Source organism: Manis pentadactyla, chromosome X (assembly GCF_030020395.1).
Source record: "Manis pentadactyla isolate mManPen7 chromosome X, mManPen7.hap1, whole genome shotgun sequence".
NCBI classification, from domain to species: domain Eukaryota; kingdom Metazoa; phylum Chordata; class Mammalia; order Pholidota; family Manidae; genus Manis; species Manis pentadactyla.
This window is the reverse complement of record NC_080038.1, coordinates 114494509-114505616: the sequence shown is the minus strand read 5'-3', so window position 1 is coordinate 114505616 and position 11108 is coordinate 114494509. Positions and strand designations below refer to the sequence as shown.

General features: G+C 36.4%; 1 long non-coding RNA gene across 1 annotated transcript in view; it reads right to left on the bottom strand.

Moving 5' to 3' along the window:
* Positions 1-8524: 8524 nt before the first annotated feature.
* LOC118934451 (uncharacterized) overlaps positions 8525-11108 on the bottom strand; it is a 42293-nt gene continuing 39709 nt past the window's right edge. The window contains exon 4 of the long non-coding RNA XR_005033472.2: positions 8525-8597. This is a non-coding gene — a long non-coding RNA (uncharacterized LOC118934451). The remainder of the gene's footprint in view (positions 8598-11108) is intronic.

Sequence of the window (11108 nt, the reverse complement as noted above, 5' to 3'; positions counted from 1 at the left end):
GCCTACTTGGCCCACTGGCCCTGACAAGTGGAGGCAGGCACTGCAGCCGGAAAGCAGGAAAGAGTTATTTCCTCCCTACAGGCACTAGCGCCACTTGCCTGCAAACCCTGCCATCACTCAAGGGGCTGAACAGCTCCAGAGAGCAGAGCTTCTGGCACTAGAGGGAGCCATTTACAAATATGAAACATCAAAGGAACCTGGTTCACACCCAAAACCCACAAACACCAGAAAGAGGGTCAAGGGAAACTGAACTCCCCAAACTTCCTGAAAGAGATTTCAAAATAAAAATCATAAACATACTCATGGAGCTACAGAAAAATATTCATGACCACAGGGAGGAATTCAAGAAAGAGACAGAAACTTTGAAAAATACAGTATCTGAAATGAAACATCCAATGGAGAGTTTAAAGCAGATTAAATGAAGTAGGCTACAAAGAGATGGTAGCCTTAGTAAGAGATGGTAAATGAAATAGAAATTAGAGAATGGGAATACAAAGAAGCTGAGGCACAGAGAGAAAAATGGATATCTAGGAATGAAAGAATAATAAGAGAACTGTGTGACTAATCCAAATGGAACAATATTCACATTATAGGGGTATCAGAAGAAGAAGAGAGAGAAAAAAGGACAGAAACTGTCTTTGAGGAGGTAATTGCTGAAAACTTTCCCAATCTGGGGAAGGACATAGTCTCTCAGGCCATGGAGGTGCACAGATCTCCCAACACAAGGGACCCAAGGAAGACAACACCAAGACATATAATAATTAAAATGGCAAAGATCAAGGATAAGGACAGAGTATTAAAATCAGCCAGATAAAAAGATAACCTACAAAAGAACACCCATCAGGTTATCATCAGACTTCTCAGCAGAAACCTTACAGGCCATAGAGGAGTGGCATGATATATTTAATGCAAAGAAACACAAGGGTCTCGAACCAAGAATAATCTTCCCAGCAAGATTATCACTTCAATTTGAAGGAGGGATTAAACAATTTCCAGATAAGCAAAAGATGAGAGAAAGTACCTCCCGCAAACCATCTCTACAGTGTATTTTGGAGGGACTGCTATAGATGGAAGTGTTCCTAAGCCTAAATACCTGCCACTAGGAAAATAAAACCACAGTAAAGGAAGTAGACTGATTAATTACTAAGCAAATGCAGAATTAAATCAACTACCCCCAGAGTCAGTCAAGGGATACAGAAAGAGTACAGATATGATATCTAATATATAAAGAATGGAGGAGGAAGAAAACAAAGGGAGGAACAACAAAAAAAGAACCTTTAAATTGTGTTTGAAATAGCATATTAAGTGAGTTAAGTTAGACTCTTAGATAGTAAAGAACCTATCTTTGAACCTTTGGTAACCACGAAACTAAGGCCTGCATGGCAATAAGTACAGATATATAAATAATCACCCTAAATGTAAATGGACTGAATGCACCAATTGAAAGACATAGAGTGACAGAATGGATAAAAATCAAGACCCGTCTATATGTTGCCTACAAGAGACTCACTTCAAATCCAAAGTCATACACAGACTAAAAGTGAAGAATGGAAAAAGATATTTCATGCAAACAACAGGGAGAGAAAAGCAGGAGTTGTAATACTTGTACCAGATAAAGTGGACTTCAAAATACACAAAGTAACAAGAGACAAAGAAGAACATTATATAATGATAAAGGGAACAGACCATCAAGAGGATACAACTGTTGTAAATATCTATGTACCCAACACAGGATCACCTACTATGTGAAACAAGTACTAATAGAATTAAAGGGTGAAATAGAATGCAGTGCATTAATTCTAGGAGACTTCAACACTCCACTCACTCTGAAGGACAGGTCAACAAGACAGAAAATAAGTAAGGAAACAGAGGCACTGAACAATGCATTAGAATACATGGACTTAACAGACATCTACAGAAGAGTCCACCCAAAAGCAGCAGGATACATATTCTTCTCAAGTGCACGTGGAACATTTCCAAGAATAGATCATATACTAGGCCACAAAAAGAGCCTTAGTAAATTCAGAAGGATTGATATTGTACCAACCAACTTTTCAGATGACAAAGGTATGAAACAAGAAACAAATTATGCAAAGAAAACAAAAAAGCCCACAAATATATTTAGGCTTAAAAACATGCTCCTAAATAACCAATGGATCAATGACCCAATAAAAACAGAGATCAAGTAATATGTGGAGACAAATGACAACAATAATTCAACACTGCAATATCTGCGGGACATAGCGAAGGCTGTGCTAAGAGGAAACTACATTGCAATACAGACCTACCTCAGGAAAGAAGAAAAATCACATATGAACACTCTAAATGCATGATTAATGAAACTAGAAAAAGAAGAACAAATGAGGCCCAAAATCAGTAGAAGAAGGGACACAATAAAGATCAGAGCACAAATAAATGAAATCGAGAAGAATAAAACAATAGAAAGAATCAATGAAAGCAGGGGCTGTTTCTTTGAGAAAATAAACAAAATAGATAAACCCCTAGCCAGACTTATCAAGAAAAAAAGAGAGTCTACTCACATAAACAGAAAAAGAAATGAGAAAGGAAAAATCACTACAGACACCATAGAAACACAAAAAATTATTAGAGAATACTATGAAAAATTATATGTTAACAAATTGGATAACCTAGAAGAAATGCACAACTTCCTAGAAAAATGCAAGCTTCCAAGGCTGACCTAGGAAGAAACAGAAAATCTGAACAGATCAATTACCAGCAACGAAATTGAATTGGTATTCAAAAAACTACTTAAGAACAAAACTCCTGGACCAGATGGCTTCACTGCTAAATTTTATCAGACATTTAGAGAAGACATAATACCCACTTTCCTAAAGGTTTTCCACAAAATAGAACAGGAGGGAATACTTCCAAACTCATTCTCTGAAGCCAGCATCACTCTAATACCAAAACCAGGCAAAGACCCCAAACTGCAGGCCAATATCCCTGATGAACATAGATGCAAAAATACTCAACAAAATATTAGCAAACAGAATTCAAAAATGCATCAAGAGGATCATACACCATGATCAAGTGGGATTCATCTCAGGAATGAAACGATGGTACAATATTCAAAAATCTGTCAACATCACCCACCACATCAACAAAAAGGACAAAAACCACATGATCATCTCCATAGATGCTGAAAAAGCATTTGACAAAATTCAACATCCATTCATGATAAAAATTCTCAACAAAGTGGGTATAGAGGGCAAGTACCTCAACATAATAAAGGCCATATATGACAAACCCACAGCCAACATCATGCTTAACAGCGAGGTGAAAGCCTTTCCTTTAAGATCAGGAACAAGACAAGGATGGCCACTCTCTCCACTTTTATTTAACATGTTTGGGAAGTCCTTACCACAGCAATCAGACAACACAAAGAAATAAAGGGCATCCAGACTGGTAAGGAAGAAGTTAAACTGTCACTCTTTCCAGATGACATGATATTGTACATAAAACACCCTAAAGAATCCACTCCAAAACTACTAGATCTAATATCTGAATTCAGCAATGTTGGAGGATACAAAATTAATACACAGAAATCTGATTCATTCTTATATACTAACGAGAAATCAGGAAAACAATTCCATTCACAATTGCATCAAAAAGAATAAAACACCTAGGAATAAACCTAACCAAGAAACTGAAAGACTATACCCTGAAAACTACAAGACACTCATGAGAGAAATTAAAGAAGACACCAATAAATGGAAACACATCCCATGCTCACAGATAGGAAGAATTAATATTGTCAAAATGGCCATCCTGCCTAAAACAATCTACAGATTCAATGCAATCCCGATCAAAATACCAACAGCTTTCTTCAATGAAATGGAGCAAATAGTTCTAAAATTCATATGGAACCCCAAAAGACTCCAAATAGCCAAAGAAATCCTGAGAAGGAAGAACAAGGCTGGGGGAATAATGCTCCCTGACTTCAAGCTCTACTACAAAGCCACAGTAATCAAGACAATTTGGTATTGGTACAAGAACAGACCCATGGACCAATGGAACAGACTAGAGAGCCCAGACATAAACCAAAGGATATATGGTCAATTAATATATGATAAAGGAGCCATGGATAGACAATGAGGAAATGACAGCCTCTTCAACAACTGGTATTGGCAAACTAGACAGCTACATGTAAAAGAATGAAACTGGATTATTGTTAACCCTGTACACAAAAGTAAACTTAAAATGGATCAAAGACCTGAATGTAAGTCATGAAACCATAAAACTCTTAGAAGACAATATAGGCAAAAATATCCTGAATATAAACATTAGCAAGTTTTTCCTGAATGCATCTCCTCAAGCAAGGCAAAGAAAAGCAAAAATGAACACATGGGACTAAAACAAACTAAAAAGCTTCTGTACAGCAAAAGACACCATCAACAAAACAAAAAGGCATCATACATTATGGGAGAATATATTTGTAAACGACATATCCAACAAGGGGTTAACATCCAAAATATATAAAGAACTCACATGCTCAACAACCAGAAAGCAAATAACCTGATTAAAAAATGGGTGGAGGATATGAACAGACAACTCTCCAAAGAAGAAATTCAGATGGCCAATAGGCACATGAAAAGATGCTCCACATCACTAATTATCAGGGAAATGCAAATAAAAACCACAATGTGATATCACTTCATGCAAGAAAGGATGGCCACTATCAAAAAGACTAAGAACAACAGATGCTGGTGAGAATGCAGAGAAAGGGGAACCCTGTACACTGCTGGTGGGAATGTAAGCTAGTTTAACCATTGTGGAATACAATATGGAGGTTCCTCAAAAAACTAAAAATAGAAATACAATTTGACCCAGGAATTCTACTCCTAGGAACTTACCCTAAGAATGCAGGAGCCCAGTTTGAAGAAGACATATGCACCCCTACTTTTATTGTAGCACTATTTACAATAACCAAGATACGGAAGCAATCTAAGTGTCCATCAGTAGATGAATGGCTAAAGAAGATGTGGTACATATGTACAATGGAATATTAGTCAGCCATAAGAAAGAAAGAAATCCTACCATTTGCCACAACATGGATGGAGCTGGAGGATATTATGCTTAGTGAAATAAGCCAGGTGGAAAAAGACAAGTACCAAATGATTTCCCGTATTTGTGGAGTATAACAATGAAGCAAACTGAAGGAAAAAAACAGCAGCAGACTCACAGACTCGAAGGGACTAGCAGTTACCAAAGGGGAGTGGTGGGAGAGGGTGGGTGGGGAGGGAGGGAGAAGGGGATTGAGGGGTATTATGATTGCCATTGCCACACATGGTGTGTGGGGGATCATGGGGAAGACAGTGTAGCACAGAGAAGTCAAGTAGTGACTGTGGCGTCTTAGTACACTGAAGGACGGTGACTGCAATGGGGTATGGGGGGGACTCAATAATATCGGTGAATGTAGTGACCCCACTGTTTTCCATGTGAAACCTTCATAGGAGTGTATATCAATAATACCTTAATAAATAAATAAATAAATAAATAAATAAATAAATAAATAAATAAATAAATAAATAAATAAATAATATATAGGATGTTTCTTCAACCTGAACCTACTAGAATGATAAAGATGCTATAAAGGAGTTTAAACAAGTGCTTGGGGTTCTTAAAACAGAGTAATCAATTTCAACGAGAGGATTGGGGTGGGCTTAATAAATGTGGAGTTGAGGTGAGCTGCAATGCATAAAATGAATTTTGTTAGATGAGAAATGTATTTCAGGTAGTGGGAGTAGCTTTGATTAAAGCATGGAGATACAAGCCTATATTGCCTGTTTATTAAACTTTAAGGGCAGTGTGGACGGACTCTGAGAGTGTGAAGGCTACTGTTGGAGATGAGATTTTTGTTAAGTATGTTGGGATTAGTGGATTAAGAGATTTAAATGCTGTTTTCAGAACTGAATCTGAATGATATGGTTAGCAATCCACACTTTGTAAGGTAATTAAGTGATAAGATTTGAATTGTTAGACAAATCCTTCTATAGGTGGTGTAAAAGATGGATTTCAGGTGATAAACCTATTAAGAGATATTAGATAGTATCAGTGAAGAATAATGAGTACCTGATACAATGGCAGTAAAAATAAAAAGGATCATTTTATTTTTTTCTAGTTTTAGCTCATAAAACAATGCTTGACAAATTGCTTTCTCTGGGTATAAAACTGTTCCTACGTCATCTACAGCGTGATTATGCCCAAAGGAGTTTGGCTGTATATACTAAAGGTATGTGGAGGAAGTCTTATTCCTGTTTACTCAGAGTTTAGCTTGTAAGAAATAATAAGATGGAATGGAAATCTAGTTGTACAATGCTATTTTCAGCCTCAGGACTTCAACTATGACACTTTTTAACATGACTGAGATTAAAAATAAGAGCCCTATGGATACCTTGCAGATAGAGCCCATATTTTAGGTCAAGAGTTTAATACAAAGCTTGCCAAATAGTAGGGCTACAGTAATTATTTTTTTCTTGATTAATGAATAAAAATTATAAACTTCTCTAATGGCTGTAGATAATTTATAGTTATAGTAACTGTAAGCTATAGATTTTCTAGAGCAGTTCCAAGTGAAGTAGCCAAAGTTCAAAGCACCTTTGCAATTTTGCTCAGGACCCTTACATATCTGGGCCTACTTTCTGATTTTTACTCTTTGTCAATTACATTTCTGTGCACAGAATCAGAGCAAGAGTAACTTTTCCCCACATCTGTGGACAGAGGACCCACAGGTACATCTAAAAACAATCAAAATGTATACATGAGTTAATGTTGTGCAAGTATTTAATCTATACAAGGTAAACAAATAAGTGCCCTGAATCACCAGAACTACCCACTTAGCCCAATAGAATCCAATGATGATAAATCAAATTTAGAGTCAATAAATCTCAAGAAAGAAAAACATGTGACTACCTAAAGATTTGTTGGGCAGGCACTGGGGTTGTTTTTTTTTTTTTTTTGGTTGTTTTAGTTGTTTTTTACGACCTGCAAACCCTAAAAATGATTAATACTGGAGAAATAATAGGACATCATAAGTACTCTATGTTCATTTTCCTTCAGCCTAACATTTGATAATTCTTTTGAGAGGAATCAACTGAAGATAAATAAGAAAATGAATGCCTCTACTTTTGTCCTGAATAATCTTATTGTTCTTGAAAGCACAAAAACTATGATCATTTGTAATACCATCTCTAGGCAGCTCTAAATTAAGAAAAGGGAAACCATTCTGATTGGTATATATATATGCTGAAGGTTCATGTTTGGGGCCATGTAGAAAAACAGAAGGATGGGAGTTCAGGAGGAATCCACTGATGACATTTAAGTAATAGCAAAGTTATTTCTGAAACAACAGAATAACAGGGATGTGTTTCAGATCTGCAGAATAGAAGGGAACATCTTGTAAAAACTCCTCCATTTCCAGAATGAAGTGCATCAATTAATTGACTCAGTGAAGAGTTCACTTTTCTGAATTTCTGTTGCTCTAGCTGACCCATTTCCCATTTTCACTCAACCGGTATATTAATAAAACAATGTACTGTGTGGTCTCACTTTCGTGGGCTTTTCATTGACATGTTGATATGACTTTCAATATATTTTTTTATTATGCAACCTGAACACACCTTTGGTTCCTTTATGTTGAGTTCAAGCTGACTGGAAAGACTTCAACTGTCTGAATGTAGATTCCCAGAAAAACCTTTGTCAGTAGAGGTTATAAAGGTAAATTTAACCTTAATGTATACTTGGAGTGGAGAGGGAGTGAGCAACTTTACATATGAAAGATGAGAGAAACTCAGAAGGAAAGAAAGAGACAGAGAAGGAAGGAGGGAGAGAGGGAGAAAAAAAGGGAAGGAATGAAGGGAGCGAGGGAAGAAGGAAGGGAAAGAAAGGAAGGAGAGCAGTTAGAACAGTCAGGGGAGAAAAGAAGGCACTGACTATAAAACCGCAGGGTTGTGGCTGTCTGTGGCAGGAGGATACAATAGTCAGTGACGAGGATTTCGCCACAGGAGGCAAATTACTTCTTGTGGATTCTGAAAATTACACGGTACTTACAGAACACTGAACATATTCCCGGTTACAAGTACTTAAGTATGCAATTTGGTACTTCCTAGGGAAAGTTTTGCATTACATACATTTGTGTCTCAGAGCCTTCTCCCGTTCTGGGTGCAGGCTGAAGAGCCAAGTGGGAGGCGACAAGGCTTTTACATCAATCATTATGCAAATCTGCCTCAGGCTTTGCCTCAGGTTTAAAATATTCTCAAGTCTGTAAAAATTATCATAGCTGGGGAAGTAATGTTTTGTCTAAATAAATGCTCTTCCTCTCAAATCAATCTGCATTCTCCATTAATGAGATGCTTTATACCAAAGTCAAAGAAGGCAAAATGGGTGAGTGGTGATTTAAATGATGGGTTTTAAGTATATTTCCTTTAGTAACAGAGCTAAAAGAAACCCTAGTCTTACAAAGATACAGAACTTGAGACAACTTCTCTAAGAACTCACCTTGAATTAGTGACAGATGAGACTAAACCCCATGTCTTTTGCTCAGATGACAGTGCAATCCAAGAGCTGCCTCTGTAAAACTGCAAAGGAAAGGAGGCTTTCAGCTGTTACAAAACAGCTTACATTCTCTCCCTCCTATTTACCTGTTTCTCTACCCTAATACATCACCCTTACCACCTGCCCCTAGATCTTGTCATATCCTAAGCAAACATTTACCTTTTTTGTGAACTCTAACTCCATTCTCCAGCCCACACTGATCACAGAGTTCCACCTCTGACTCTCAGCATTAACACTTAAGTTTTAATTTTTATGTGTGTTTATGCCTTTAATCATGTAGTACTTCAGATTATTCTTATTTCATGGGGTCTATATTGTCCCTTGAATTTAACTGTGAGCTCTTTAAGGACAGGCCATGTTTCCTGCTTGCTTAATAACAACTTCCAATCCTTTGCCAGCCACCCACACACAAGCTTCCACAGAACACACAATTGATATATCTTGTTGTTATAACCAGAGCTTTAAGTGAATCAAAGGCATTTTCAAACACATTTTTAAAATGTGTTGTTTTCCTCTTTGTACATTCCTCTATTTTTCAAATTCTATACAATGATTCTGCATTACCTTTTAAGTAGAAAATTATATACCATTAAAAAAACTGAGGGGCCCACATTTTTTTTTCTTTAATGATTCCTTTCTTCACAGCTCCAGCTAGCACCTCTATTCTGATGCCTCCTAAAACTATAACTCCCCCTGGACTTTTCACCTAAGCCACATACATATTTATCTTACTGCTCATGATCTATAGGTCTCGCTTCAAATTTTGTCTTAAATCTATCCCATTGTAGTGTTTATTCCATCACCCAGCAAACATTTATCAAGCCTTGGGAAGTGACAGGGACAGATGTACATTGGAAGTGAAACAGCTTCAAGGTTACCCATAAAGCTTAGTGAGGAAAGATGCAGAACAAAAAGATAAACCAATCAATAGATCTGTGATTTCTAACCGAGAAGAGTAAATTACAGATTCTTATTTAGAGTTGACAGCCAAAAGGGATGTGAAAAAATTTCAAACCTTTCTATTTTCTATTTCTATTTTTAGGTCCAGAGAAGATAAGTTACTTTCCCAACATTACACTGCTGAGCCTAGTCTTGAATGGAGGCTTTGGCTCTCAGACTAATGCTGTTTTGCCTGTACATTATCCTGTACCCATACATTTAGATGGTGGCTCATCATCTCAAATAAGACACCCCTTAACAGACGTTAAGCAAGAAACAAGACATTCCAGGATGTGTTCTAGGTTCAAGGGAAAAAGTAGTGAAAACATAATCAACAACATCAAAAACAACAAATACAATTCCAAATTGGAAGAGAAGATTTAAAAAATATGCATTTTCCTTTACATGCCATTATAGCTTCAACCCCAATCTGAAATGTAGTATTTTCACTTACTGTTCAGTTACAGATGTTTTTTTATTTCCATTATGACTACTTATTTGAACCACAAATTGAATAGAACTTTTTTCATTTTTTAAATGTATGGTGGTTACTCTCTTATTATTAATTACCAATTTTATCACATAGTAATCAGCAAAAGTGGGCTATATATCTTATTTTTAGACTTGCTTTGTGACCTGTTCATGGTCAGTATCTGTGTTCTATATATATATATACATAAAATCTGTGTTACATTAATATATGATGGGTGCAGCTATATTTCTCCAGATAAAGTTTGTTAATTATGTTTTTCATCTTTTATATCCTTCCTTGTGTTTTGTCTGTGTAATCTATCAACTTCTGGGGGAAGATCTGTGCTAAAATTCTCTGGTATAATTATGGATTTATTTTCTTTTGTAATTCTCTCCATTTTTCCACTATTTTTTAAGCCCAAATGAGTACAGCAGCCTGTTAGATTCTTCTGTAACTTGCCTTTCCTCATATAACCTTTAATTTCCTGAAATGCAAATTTTAGCACATTGTTCTTATGCACAGAACTCATTAATGCCACATTTGGCAATGCATCAATCTTGAATACTTTTTCATGATTTCCATATTTGGGATCTACCCTCTATCACCAGTCCTATTTCCACCAATTCCTCATCATGAAATTGCTACCTGAATTGTTCTCTCACACCAGTCTCATTTCTATCTCCATGATGTTCTTACACTGAGGACTATCCTTCCTCCTAACATTTATTTATCTAATCTGTACTTATTCTTAAGGACATTTCTTCCACAAAGCCTTCCTATTCTCCCAACCTGTACTTGTGACCCCTTTCTCAGACATCCAGTGAACTACGGGTCTAAAGGGCATTTGACAGTTTTGTGTTTTTTCATTAGACTGGAAAAATCTATGAGGGAGGAACTGCATCTTATGTATTACAAAGTATAGCAGAGCATATAATAGGAATTTAATCCATATATGCTGCTTAAGATTTTTATTGGCACTGTATGTAAATGGAGATATTGATTTGCTAAGTTGAATGGAAACCAAGACTGAAGACACATTAAAAACTTGGCATGGTAGCCTAGTTTGGTGTAACTATAAAAACCCTGTTAATCTTATTTTCAGGGGATAAATTTTTTCTTATTA